This window comes from Bufo bufo, chromosome 2 (assembly GCF_905171765.1).
Source record: "Bufo bufo chromosome 2, aBufBuf1.1, whole genome shotgun sequence".
NCBI lineage: Eukaryota > Metazoa > Chordata > Amphibia > Anura > Bufonidae > Bufo > Bufo bufo.
The window spans coordinates 18974205-18989515 of record NC_053390.1 but is presented as its reverse complement, the minus strand read 5'-3'; positions in this window follow the sequence as shown (position 1 = coordinate 18989515).

Sequence of the window (15311 nt, the reverse complement as noted above, 5' to 3'; positions counted from 1 at the left end):
CTATATATGACAGCTGCTCCAGCAAACCCAGCTCTGCTACATCTATACACATGACAGCTGCCCAAACACACCCAGCACTGCTACATCTAAAACACATGACAGCTGCTCCAGCAAACCCAGCTCTGCTACATCTATACACATGACAGCTGCCCAAACACACCCAGCACTGCTACATCTAATACACATGACAGCTGCACCAGCACACTCAGCTCTACTATATCTCTATATATGACAGCTGCTCCAGCAAACCCAGCTCTGCTACATCTATACACATGACAGCTGCCCAAACACACCCAGCACTGCTACATCTAATACACATGACAGCTGCACCAGCACACCCAGCTCTACTATATCTCTATATATGACAGCTGCTCCAGCAAACCCAGCTCTGCTACATCTATACACATGACAGCTGCCCAAACACACCCAGCACTGCTACATCTAATACACATGACAGCTGCACCAGCACACTCAGCTCTACTATATCTCTATATATGACAGCTGCTCCAGCAAACCCAGCTCTGCTACATCTATACACATGACAGCTGCCCTAACACACCCAGCACTGCTATATCTCTATATGACAGCTGTCCCAGCACACTCAGCTATGCTATATCTCTATAAATGATAGCTGCCCCAGCACACCCAGCTCTGCTACATATGATACACATGACAGCTGCACCAGCACACTCAGCTCTACTATATCTCTATATATGACAGCTGCTCCAGCAAACCCAGCTCTGCTACATCTATACACATGACAGCTGCCCAAACACACCCAGCACTGCTACATCTAATACACATGACAGCTGCACCAGCACACTCAGCTCTACTATATCTCTATATATGACAGCTGCTCCGGCAAACCCAGCTCTGCTACATCTATACACATGACAGCTGCCCAAACACACCCAGCACTGCTACATCTAATACACATGACAGCTGCACCAGCACACTCAGCTCTACTATATCTCTATATATGACAGCTGCTCCAGCAAACCCAGCTCTGCTACATCTATACACATGACAGCTGCCCTAACACACCCAGCACTGCTATATCTCTATATGACAGCTGTCCCAGCACACTCAGCTATGCTATATCTCTATAAATGATAGCTGCCCCAGCACACCCAGCTCTGCTACATATGATACACATGACAGCTGCACCAGCACACTCAGCTCTACTATATCTCTATATATGACAGCTGCTCCAGCAAACCCAGCTCTGCTACATCTATACACATGACAGCTGCCCAAACACACCCAGCACTGCTACATCTAATACACATGACAGCTGCACCAGCACACTCAGCTCTACTATATCTCTATATATGACAGCTGCTCCAGCAAACCCAGCTCTGCTACATCTATACACATGACAGCTGCCCAAACACACCCAGCACTGCTACATCTAATACACATGACAGCTGCACCAGCACACTCAGCTCTACTATATCTCTATATATGACAGCTGCTCCGGCAAACCCAGCTCTGCTACATCTATACACATGACAGCTGCCCAAACACACCCAGCACTGCTACATCTAATACACATGACAGCTGCACCAGCACACTCAGCTCTACTATATCTCTATATATGACAGCTGCTCCAGCAAACCCAGCTCTGCTACATCTATACACATGACAGCTGCCCTAACACACCCAGCACGATTATATCTCTATATGACAGCTGTCCCAGCACACTCAGCTATGCTATATCTATACACATGACAGCTGCCCTAACACACCCAGCACTGCTATATCTCTATATGACAGCTGTCCCAGCACACTCAGCTATGCTATATCTCTATAAATGATAGCTGCCCCAGCACACCCAGCTCTGCTACATATGATACACATGACAGCTGCACCAGCACACTCAGCTCTACTATATCTCTATATATGACAGCTGCTCCAGCAAACCCAGCTCTGCTACATCTATACACATGACAGCTGCCCAAACACACCCAGCACTGCTACATCTAATACACATGACAGCTGCACCAGCACACTCAGCTCTACTATATCTCTATATATGACAGCTGCTCCAGCAAACCCAGCTCTGCTACATCTATACACATGACAGCTGCCCAAACACACCCAGCACTGCTACATCTAATACACATGACAGCTGCACCAGCACACTCAGCTCTACTATATCTCTATATATGACAGCTGCTCCAGCAAACCCAGCTCTGCTACATCTATACACATGACAGCTGCCCTAACACACCCAGCACTGCTATATCTCTATATGACAGCTGTCCCAGAACACTCAGCTCTGCTATATCTCTATAAATGATAGCTGCCCAAACACACCCAGCTCTGCTACATATGATACACATGACAGCTGCACCAGCACACTCAGCTCTACTATATCTCTATATATGACAGCTGCTCCAGCAAACCCAGCTCTGCTACATCTATACACATGACAGCTGCCCTAACACACCCAGCACTGCTATATCTCTATATGACAGCTGTCCCAGCACACTCAGCTCTGCTATATCTCTATAAATGATAGCTGCCCCAGCACACACAGCTCTAGTACATATGATACACATGACAGCTGCACCAGCACACTCAGCTCTACTATATCTCTATATATGACAGCTGCTCCAGCAAACCCAGCTCTGCTACATCTAATACACATGACAGCTGCACCAGCACACTCAGCTCTACTATATCTCTATATATGACAGCTGCTCCAGCAAACCCAGCCCTGCTACATCTATACACATGACAGCTGCCCTAACACACCCAGCACTACTATATCTCTATATGACAGCTGTCCCAGCACACTCAGCTATGCTATATCTCTATATATGACAGCTGCTCCAGCACACCCAGCTCTGCTACATATGATACACATGACAGCTGCACCAGCACACCCAGCTCTACTATATCTCTATATATGACAGCTGCTCCAGCAAACCCAGCTCTGCTGCATCTATACACATGACAGCTGCCCAAACACACCCAGCACTGCTACATCTAATACACATGACAGCTGCACCAGCACACTCAGCTCTACTATATCTCTATATATGACAGCTGCTCCAGCAAACCCAGCTCTGCTACATCTATACACATGACAGCTGCCCAAACACACCCAGCACTGCTACATCTAATACACATGACAGCTGCACCAGCACACTCAGCTCTACTATATCTCTATATATGACAGCTGCTCCAGCAAACCCAGCTCTGCTACATCTATACACATGACAGCTGCCCAAACACACCCAGCACTGCTACATCTAATACACATGACAGCTGCACCAGCACACTCAGCTCTACTATATCTCTATATATGACAGCTGCTCCAGCAAACCCAGCTCTGCTACATCTATACACATGACAGCTGCCCTAACACACCCAGCACTGCTATATCTCTATATGACAGCTGTCCCAGAACACTCAGCTCTGCTATATCTCTATAAATGATAGCTGCCCCAGCACACCCAGCTCTGCTACATATGATACACATGACAGCTGCACCAGCACACTCAGCTCTACTATATCTCTATATATGACAGCTGCTCCAGCAAACCCAGCTCTGCTACATCTATACACATGACAGCTGCCCAAACACACCCAGCACTGCTACATCTAATACACATGACAGCTGCACCAGCACACTCAGCTCTACTATATCTCTATATATGACAGCTGCTCCAGCAAACCCAGCTCTGCTACATCTATACACATGACAGCTGCCCTAACACACCCAGCACTGCTATATCTCTATATGACAGCTGTCCCAGCACACTCAGCTCTGCTATATCTCTATAAATGATAGCTGCCCCAGCACACCCAGCTCTGCTACATATGATACACATGACAGCTGCACCAGCACACTCAGCTCTGCTATATCTCTATAAATGATAGCTGCCCCAGCACACCCAGCACTGCTACATCTAATACACATGACAGCTGCACCAGCACACTCAGCTCTACTATATCTCTATATATGACAGCTGCTCCAGCAAACCCAGCTCTGCTACATCTATACACATGACAGCTGCCCAAACACACCCAGCACTGCTACATCTAATACACATGACAGCTGCACCAGCACACTCAGCTCTACTATATCTCTATATATGACAGCTGCTCCAGCAAACCCAGCTCTGCTACATCTATACACATGACAGCTGCCCTAACACACCCAGCACGATTATATCTCTATATGACAGCTGTCCCAGCACACTCAGCTATGCTATATCTCTATAAATGATAGCTGCCCCAGCACACCCAGCACTGCTACATATGATACACATGACAGCTGCACCAGCACACTCAGCTCTACTATATCTCTATATATGACAGCTGCTCCAGCAAACAGAGCTCTGCTACATCTATACACATGACAGCTGCCCAAACACACCCAGCACTGCTACATCTAATACACATGACAGCTGCACAAGCACACTCAGCTCTACTATATCTCTATATATGACAGCTGCTCCGGCAAACCCAGCTCTGCTACATCTATACACATGACAGCTGCCCTAACACACCCAGCACTGCTACATCTAATACACATGACAGCTGCACCAGCACACTCAGCTCTACTATATCTCTATATATGACAGCTGCTCCAGCAAACCCAGCTCTGCTACATCTATACACATGACAGCTGCCCAAACACACCCAGCACTGCTACATCTAATACACATGACAGCTGCACCAGCACACTCAGCTCTACTATATCTCTATATATGACAGCTGCTCCAGCAAACCCAGCTCTGCTACATCTATACACATGACAGCTGCCCTAACACACCCAGCACTGCTATATCTCTATATGACAGCTGTCCCAGCACACTCAGCTCTGCTATATCTCTATAAATGATAGCTGCCCCAGCACACCCAGCTCTGCTACATATGATACACATGACAGCTGCACCAGCACACTCAGCTCTACTATATCTCTATATATGACAGCTGCTCCAGCAAACCCAGCTCTGCTACATCTATACACATGACAGCTGCCCAAACACACCCAGCACTGCTACATCTAATACACATGACAGCTGCACCAGCACACTCAGCTCTACTATATCTCTATATATGACAGCTGCTCCAGCAAACCCAGCTCTGCTACATCTATACACATGACAGCTGCCCTAACACACCCAGCACTACTATATCTCTATATGACAGCTGTCCCAGCACACTCAGCTCTGCTATATCTCTATAAATGATAGCTGCCCCAGCACACCCAGCATTGCTACATCTAATACACATGACAGCTGCACCAGCACACTCAGCTCTACTATATCTCTATATATGACAGCTGCGCCAGCAAACCCAGCTCTGCTACATCTATACACATGACAGCGTCCCAAACACACCCAGCACTGCTACATCTAATACACATGACAGCTGCACACTCAGCTCTACTATATCTCTATATATGACAGCTGCTCCAGCAAACCCAGCTCTGCTACATCTATACACATGACAGCTGCCCAAACACACCCAGCACTGCTACATCTAATTCACATGACAGCTGCACCAGCACACTCAGCTCTACTATATCTCTATATATGACAGCTTCCCCAGCAAACCCAGCTCTGCTACATCTATACACATGACAGCTGCACACTCAGCTCTACTATATCTCTATATATGTCAGCTGCTCCAGCAAACCCAGCTCTGCTACATCTATACACATGACAGCTGTCCAAACACACCCAGCACTGCTACATCTAATACACATGACAGCTGGAGCAGCTATCATATATAGAGATATAGTAGAGCTGAGTGTGCTGGTGCAGCTGTCATGTGTATCATATGTAGCAGAGCTGGGTGTGCTGGGGCAGCTATCATTTATAGAGATATAGCAGAGCTGAGTGTGCTGGGACAGCTGTCATATAGAGATATAGCAGTGCTGGGTGTGTTAGGGCAGCTGTCATGTGTATAGATGTACAGCTATAACAGTAGAAGTATCATAATTTTTCAATCAGTAGCAAGGCTGCTTTTATGGTAAGGTTGGATCCCGGTGTTGTACAGTACCAAAATTATCTCCGGAGACATTGAGGTCCACCAGCTCAGGCCCCGGCGGCAAGTCCTCCATGTCTCCCACATTACACTTAGTGGGGTTGTTTCCCCATTTTCCACTGAAGTGGCGGTCACCCCTACCGCTGGCCCTTTGGACTCAGATTTCCAGGGTTCTGGTCTCCCCCCTGAGCCGGGCCACTCTTCTATGGTTGCCCCTGTCACATGGGTATCAGTCACTCTCGTAGCCGGCCACAGTGCCGGGAAACCCGGGAAGTCTCTCCCTATTATTAGTTCATAGTGAAGGTTGGTTGCGACAGCCACCTTGTGGGTCCACCTGCCGGAAACCATGGACAGAGCAGTAGGGTAGTCTTTTAAGCCCCCATGTATACACATGACCCCTACTTTACGGCCAGTATACTCAGCGGAGCGTACCAGTGAAGCCCTTACCATGGTCACCAGACTCCCTGAGTCCAACAGAGCCTCCGCTTGATTGTCTCCCAGCCGGCCACAGTTGCCTCTGATACAGAAGGTCGTGGGTTCGAATCCCAGCAGAAGCTTTTCTGAAATACAGCTTGACTCCATATATGGACCTACAGGGCGGGACACAGGAAGAGGCTGCATCGCAGTGCTTTGCCTCTGATACAGAAGGTCGTGAGTTCGAATCCTGAGGACGGCAATACAAATGATTCGTAAATGCCGGCCCAGCTGGTGTCACCCCCATCAATGGTGTCACCCGGTGCGGTCCGCACTCCCCTTGCAACGCCACTGTGGAGTGCTATGAGGCTACCCAGAACTTACAGGGAAGTTTTCTTGGGAGGGGGGTACTCAAATCCTGTGTCCCTCCGCCCCGGACCCGGCAACTGGTGCCCACCAAACCTGCCCGGGATGAGGCCCCTGTGGACACCGCTCCAATGGTCTGCTGGCGGTGTCGGGCGCCTGGCCATGTTCGAGCAGACTGTCCACAGCAGGGGGAACCCATGGACAAGAACTATGGCTTCCGTCAATCATTGTATGCCAGGAAACTGTGTGCCGTGGGTGTTCCGGAGTCTCTGAACCACCTGTGCCAGGTGGAGGTGGGAGACAATCAAGCGGAGGCTCTGTTGGACTCAGGGAGTCTGGTGACCATGGTAAGGGCTTCACTGGTACGCTCCGCTGAGTATACTGGCCGTAAAGTAGGGGTCATGTGTATACATGGGGGCTTAAAAGACTACCCTACTGCTCTGTCCATGGTTTCCGGCAGGTGGACCCACAAGGTGGCTGTCGCAACCAACCTTCACTATGAACTAATAATAGGGAGAGACTTCCCGGGTTTCCCGGCACTGTGGCCGGCTACGAGAGTGACTGATACCCATGTGACAGGGGCAACCATAGAAGAGTGGCCCGGCTCAGGGGGGAGACCAGAACCCTGGAAATCTGAGTCCAAAGGGCCAGCGGTAGGGGTGACCGCCACTTCAGTGGAAAATGGGGAAACAACCCCACTAAGTGTAATGTGGGAGACATGGAGGACTTGCCGCCGGGGCCTGAGCTGGTGGACCTCAATGTCTCCGGAGATAATTTTGGTACTGTACAACACCGGGATCCAACCTTATCCCAGGCCTGGGAAAATGTACTAATAATAGATGGTGAACCACAACAACCAGGGGCAGAGTCGATGTTCCCCCGTTTTGTGGTTCATCAGGATATGTTGTATAGGGTAAATCAGCTGCAAGGTGAATCCATTTAACAGTTGGTGGTGCCCCAAGCTTATCGCAAACTCGTGTTAGTGTTAGCCCACCAGCATGTTCTCGGGGGTCATCTGGGAATGCAGAAAACACAGGACCGGATACTACAATGGTTTTACTGGCCCAGTGTGTTTAAAGAGGTAGATGAGTTCTGTAAGTCTTGCCCGACCTGTCAAGCAACTAGCCCCCAGCACCTTTTTCGCAGTCCCTTGGTACCTCTCCCGATCATCGAGGTGCTGTTTGAGCGAATCGCTATGGACCTAGTAGGCCCAGTACCAAAGTCCGCTAGGGGACATCAACACATCTTGGTTGTCCTTGATTACGCCACTCGGTACCCGGAGGCAGTGCCACTGCGACATACATCGGCGAGACTTATAGCTAAAGAGCTAATGGAAATGTTCTCCCCAGTGGGGTTACCTAAAGAGGTCCTGACTGACCAAAGGACCCCTTTTAGGTCCAAGGTCATGAGGGAACTCTGTAAGTTACTGCGTATTAAACAGTTACGGATGTCCGTGTACCATCCACAAACGGACAGACTGGTTGAAAGGTTTAACAAAACTCTAAAAACCATGTTAAAAAGGGTGGTGTCCAAAAATGGAAAGGATTGGGACCTTCTTCTGCCCTATCTCATGTTTGCAGTGCGAGAGGTGCCACAGACCTCTACTGGGTTCTCGCCCTTCGAATTGCTATATGGCAGACATCCTCGTGTTTTTTTTTGGATGTAGCCAAAGAAGCGTGGGAACAACAACCCACTCCGCATAAAAGTGTCCTTGAGTATGTTACCAAGATGCAACAGCGGATAGAGCCCAGAATCGGATCTATAATCGGCATGCTCGGGTCCGGATCTTCAACCCGGGTGATCGGGTTTTGGTTCTGGTGCCGACCGTGGACAGTAAGTTCCTAGCCAGATGGCAGGGGCCCTACGAGGTACGTGAAAAAATTGGAAGGTACACCAGACGGGGAGGCGAAAGCCGGAGCAGGTTTACTATGTTAATTTACTAAAACCTTGGAAGGATAGGGAAACCTGTACTGAAGAAAGCTCGCGACCAGGTTTTCTAGGCGAAGAGGTCCGGCTCCTCTGTCTGATGCAAAGGCAGCGGTTGCCACAATAAAAATTGCTGACAGCCTCTCCTTTAAACAGGCTCAGGAGACAGGGAGTTCATTACTCGGAACTCGGATGTATTCTCAGACCTCCCTGGACGCACTTCCGTAATCCAACATAACATTGTCACTGAGCCTCAGGCCAAATTACTGTTAAAGCCATACCGGGTGCCCGAGGCTCGGCAAAAAGCCATCTCGGTGGAAGTGCAGCTCATGCTGCGGCTAGACATCATTGAGGAATCTAAAAGTGAGTGGGCCAGTCCTATAGTCTTGATTCCTAAGCCAGATGGGACGTTACGATTTTGTAATGATTTTAGAAAGTTGAACTAAATATCTAGATTCGATGCATATCCCATGCCTCGGGTAGATGAACTAATTGAGAAGCTAGGCCAAGCCAGGTATTTTTCTGTTTTGGACCTCACCAAAGGGTACTGGCAGGTACCCTTGACGGAGGCTGCCAAAGAGAAAACTGCCTTCATCACACCAGAGTGGCTGTACCAATATAAGGTGTTACCCCTTGGCCTGCATGGCGCCCCCGCCACCTTTCAACGTCTAATGGATATTGTTCTTCGTCCACATCGGCAGTACTCCTCGGCTTACCTGGACGATATTATCATTCACAGTACCGACTGGGAAAGTCACCTGCCCAAAGTACAGGCCGTAGTGGACTCCCTTCGAAAGACGGGACTAACAGCTAACCCAAAGAAACGTGCGATAGGGTTAGTGGAGACGAATTACCTTGGGTATGTACAAGTGAAGTCAGACAGGCGTGGTCTTTACAAGGAGCAACCGTGGAGGACCGAAGGAGAAGGCAGAGGTGTAGTCAGACAGGCAGAAGGTCGGGGCAGGCGGCACACGAGCAGGTCAGGCAATCCGGGTCGGCAACAGGAGAGACGAGGCAAACAGGCAGGGACCAGATGAGAAGCAGAGTCCAGGAACAAAGTATAAGTCAGGAGCACACATGAGTATCAGGAAATAGCAAACACAAGGACCTTGACACTGAGGCATCTGGTATAGTCACTGGTTACCAAGACTTGACGTTACACCTTCCCGGAGGAGCAGGTAAGGAGCTTAGTACAGTTTACACAGTTGCCTCCTGTCCACACGGGCACAGAGAGGCAGAGGGTTAGAGACACTCTCTCACAACCCTGACAAGCTGAGAGAGCCTTTTCACTGCCCCAGTGAAACAGCGCTTCCTCAGCCCGGCTATACTGCCACCAGTTTCTCGTTTGATATAAGCCCGGTCCGCTAACGGGATTATATAGGGTGAAACCAACACGCGGTAGCATATAACTATGCCGAAACACGGACGTGGTGATTCGTGATCGAGATACAGGACAGCACATCATTAAATTATATATTTAATCACCTTAAGGGCTCACTAGACAGTACACAATATAACAGAGAATATATACAGTGGTCCGATGTGCAGAATACAGGTGGTATGGTACAACCAGAATTAAACAGAGCAAAAAGTCAGTTTACCAGATGGATGAGTCCTTTGGGTTGATGAATAATGGTTCCTGTAATCCTTGGCTGTCGTCACATGGGAGGCAGTGATGTCAGCAGTTTGAAAGGACTCTCCAAACGCGATGTTCAGCGTGACCCCCCTTCAGAGGTCTTTTCACCTGTAGTCGGCTACTCCCCTCCCTGCCTCTGGGAGGGGTCCCCCCTCCCTCCTGCTCCTGGCAGCCAAATGACCCACTAAACCAACCCATTAGGGCCCATAGCTCAAGACCAGAAGGTGACAGGGAGATAGTTCTGGGACCAACGGGTCCGCCATGGTTCCGGCTACAGGTACAGTCCACACATGGTACCGTTATTAGGTTTCTGTGGGGAGATCTCCATATCTCCCCTCCCTGGCATCCTACCACCCAACTACAAGCAGGATTCTGTCCATCTTGGAGACAGGGTCGCAAATATATATCTGGTTTATGCCTGTGATGAACGGGCGATTCATAATTCCTTATGAATCGCCGGTTCCATGATGTCTGATAGTTGCCTTTGTTCTGTTCTGTCTGAATAGAGGTGTGAAATGTAACCAAATGTGGCCTGCTAGGAGTTTTCTGCTATCTGGCTGCACTTTGAAGCAGGGCTCCCTGTGGAGTTTGATTTCCTCCGCCACTCCTGGAGCAAATGGCAGGAATGAAATCATACTCCATATTCCTCACAGACACCAGCAGCAAGCATGCTGTGGCTAGGACTGGGTGGAATCTGTGGAGTGGAATCCTCAGCGCCACAGCAGGTACAGCGACAGAGCCCAGGACTGCAGCGGTGGACGGAAGGATCACCGCTGCGCATAGCGCCCAGGTCCATGGCGATAAGCAGAAATTTGATGGGTGATTGCAGACCAAGTCCAGTTTCTTAAGATCAAAGAGGCTATTTTTGGGAAAATTGATGGGTGATTGTACACCTCCTTTTGCTGTATGGACCAAATTACATAGTGGTGAAATTTTTTATGCGAAACATTTTTTTTTTTTGCGAAAATTGAAGGGTGATTACACACTTTGTTCTGTATGAACCAAATTCCATTATCCTTGAATTGGTGCAATTTTGCATTTCAAACATGTTTTTTAGGGAAAATTTATAAGTGATTGCAGACCTCCTTTTGCTTTATGGACCAAATTATGTTGTCGTGGGTCCTGCAGTAAACATAATAAAGATGCTGATGACAACACACCAGCAGACTTTTCCTTTACCATCTGTTCACAATTAAACCAAGCAGCTTCAGTAAGTTAAAAATATTCATGTCTTTTTATCTACTCCATCTGCTTTTGATCTCCACAGCACACAAGACATGACAGGAGAGCCTCTGCTTTGGAGTCCAAGTCCAGTTTCTTAAGATCAGGAGTTCAATCAGAAATGTGCATAACATTCTTGCTCCCTGTTCAAAGCCATAACAAAAGGACTCTGTAGCCATACACATCAGAGGAAGCTGAAGCTGGTTGCCCCAATTTTAATTCAGGAGCAGTAAACAGCAGGAAGCAAATAGAGGTGGCTGAACTCCGCTGCTCTGTATCTCTTGTGAAGTCAATGTCTCCAACTATGCCGCTCTCACTATTTACAGCAAATACATTATTTTCATGTAGAGATCCAAGAATTATGTTGGGGGCATGTAGTGTATGCAAGCCATGTGCGACACCTGTCATCACTCTCACGCTGTTCTGCACCTGGTTTGCCTGGGCGAACGGAGTCACACAGGGGAGGAACTGCTCAGTGTCCTTCAGCAAGAAATCGAATACTGGCTTTTTCCGCGACAACTCAAAATCGGAACCATGGTGACAACAACAGGAAGAACATGGTGTTGGCGCTGCGTCAAGGAGGGCTAAGCCATGCGCCCTGCATGGCACAGGTGTTCAATCTGGTTGTCAAGCGGTTCCTGAAGTCTTCCACCCATCTGCAAGACATACAAAAAATGGCCAGGAAACTTTGAATGCACTTTAGCCACTCGTTCACCGCAAAGCACACTCTCCTTGAGCTGCAGCGGCAGAACGGCATCCCCCAACATAGGCTGATATGCGACGTTTCCACTCGTTGGAATTCCACCCTCCATATGTTGGACCGACTATACAAACAGAGAAAGGCCATCAACGATTTCTTGATGATCCAAACGGAAAGGAGTACTCCCCTGTGTAACTTCGATGTCTGCCAGTGTCAGTTCATGTGTGACACCTGCCGTTTGCTCAGGCACTTTGAGGTGGCCACGTTATTTGTCAGTCGCCAGGACTACGGGATGAACAACATCATTTCACTGCTTCATGTCCGTGAACAGATGATGGTAATTCTGGCTGGTCGGGGGACTGGAGATGTGGCGCCTATATCTCATGGCCACATGAGCCCTGTGGATGCTGAACTGGAGGAGGATGAGGAGGAGGACATTGGAGTACAAGCAATGTGTAGCGAAATTGGTCATTCTTCTACATAGGTGACAGGAGAGGAGGAGCAGGAGCAGCCGGAGAACCTACAGGGCGATGAGGAAGATGAGGCAGAGGACCCAGAAACACCATGGCAGTATGCAGTGGAGATGGAGGCAGGGAGTTCCTCCGAGTCACTTGCGTAAATGGCCCACTGCATTCTCACTTGCTTGCGTAATGACAGCCGAAATTGTCACTATTGTTGGACCTTCGCTACCAGTCCAAAATGGGGGGCTTTTTTACATCTGCTGAGAGGGAGGACAAACTTAACTACTATAGAGACATCCTATGTAGTCAGTACAGTTGGCCGCTGCCTATCTGCGCCATCGCCCATCCTCTCACAGGTCTGACCGGGGGGGGGGGGGGGGGGGCGGGACTCTGCGCTCACGTTCCACTGCCATGTCTGCTGGGATTGGGTGGGGTGGGAGGAGCAGTACCCGCTCCATCAGCATCAGCCTGAGCCTAGGTGGTGGCAGAACCTGAACCAGCAGGTGGTGGCATACTTGAAGTGCACTCTGCCAGCCGTCATTGAAGATCCGCTTGACTACTGGACAGCCAAACTGGATTTGTGGCTGCAACTGTCCGAGTTTGCCCTGGAAAAGCTGTCCTGCCCAACCAGTAGTGTGGCATCAGAGCGGGTGTTTAGTGCGGCGGAGGCCATAGTTACCCCAAGGAGAACTCGCCTATCCACCCTAAATTTGGAGAGACTTACCTTTGTCAAGATTTGTTGTGACCATAACAGCACTATGTCTGTATCATGTATGTATGGACAGCAGAGAAACAGTAATTCCTATGACACTACCTAACACCCTGCACTGGAACCTATCAGCTACACTATATTACTATCTAACCTACACTGACTATATCGCACTATCTGTATTATATATATGAGCTAACTATCTAATGTAATTGGATAAGGAATAGGATCCAGATGAAAGCACAGAGCACAACAATGTCACTGCTCTCTCTCAAAACTGCAAAAAAAAACATCAGAAAATGGCTGCTGGGGCGTTTCCTATATAGTAAAGGGACAGGCAACTTTCCTATTGGTTGTTAGAGATGTTGCTAAGCTCTGACAAAGACATTGCATCCTTCTCATTGGCCCACAAGCAAGAAGGGAGGTTACTGATGAAAAAAAAACTACAGAATCAGGGCAATAAATATTGAGTTTTGTTTGGCTGTTAACCCTTGCTTTGTTACTGAAAAAAATGGATTAAAAATGAAAATTTGCCAGAAAATATCTAAATTCAGAAATTTTATCTTCATTTGCCATTAACTCTTGTGGAACACCTAAAGGGTTAACAATGTTTGTAAAATCAGTTTTGGGTGGTTTCTTTTATGTAAGCCTCACAAAGTGATTTCAGACCAGTGGGTTTTTGAAAATTTCTGAAAAATTTCAAGATTTGCTTCTAAACTTCTAAGCCTTGTAACGTTCCCAAAAAATAAAATGTCATTCCCAAAATGATCCAAACATGAAGTAGACATATGGAGAATGTAAAGTAATAACTATTTTTGTAGGTATTACTATGTATTATAGAAGTAGAGAAATTGAAACTTGGAAATTTGCTAATTTTTCAAAATTTTTGGTAAATTTGGTATTTTTTTTACTCCATTTTACCTGTCATGAAGTACAATATGTGACGAAAAAACAATCTCAGAATGGCCTGGATAAGTGAAAGCGTTCTAGAGTTATCACCACATAAAGTGACACTGGTCAGATTTGCAAAAAATGGCCTGGTCCTTAAGGTAAAAATTAACACGGTCCCTAAGGGGTTAAAGCATTTGGTCAGTTGATTGACAGGGGCACATGATGACATTTGAGATCTTTTATCTAAGAATAGGTTAATGGCATGGAAAGACCAAAATTCTAGAAATTCAAAGTTCTTAAGCTTATGCAAAATACCAAATTATTGCTTATTTGTGGTCCACAAATGAAGTATTTCAGGTTTATAACTGAAATTTCTTTTATAATGCGCATTACAAAATATACATAAGTATGGGTTCTATTGCATCATTTTATTAATTTAAGTTAATTGGCTATATGAGCATGATGATGTGAGTGATGTGAGCAGCTGCTATGTTATGTGCGTATGTGCCATGTGAGTAGATGCATATGAGTATGTATGAATGCTATTCTAAGACTGAAAATCTATTCTAGAATTAAATATACAAGTAGTATAAGTGTCCGTATACGTGAGTTTTAACCTGGAAGTGGACCCTTTAAAAATTCGCTTTTATTAATTTTATTTAAAAAAAACATAAGTATAGACACCCTCTGATAACTGGGTATCCAAAATAATAATAGGACGAGATGTTGCCCAGCTACCACCGTGAATTGGTGAAGAAAATAGATAAATACAAAAATAATTCAGATATGTAAAGAATTCCCGTGGCATTGGTGACTTTTATTTGAGGTTGGGAGTTGGGTAGAGAGTGGGGCACAATAATGGGGGTATTAGGGATGATTCTTTCCCTGTACCCGCCCTAAGATAATCCTCTGCCCAGGGATGAGCCCTAATGGTGGGATCACCCTGTCCCCGTACCTACCCTGTCTAGCCCTGTACAG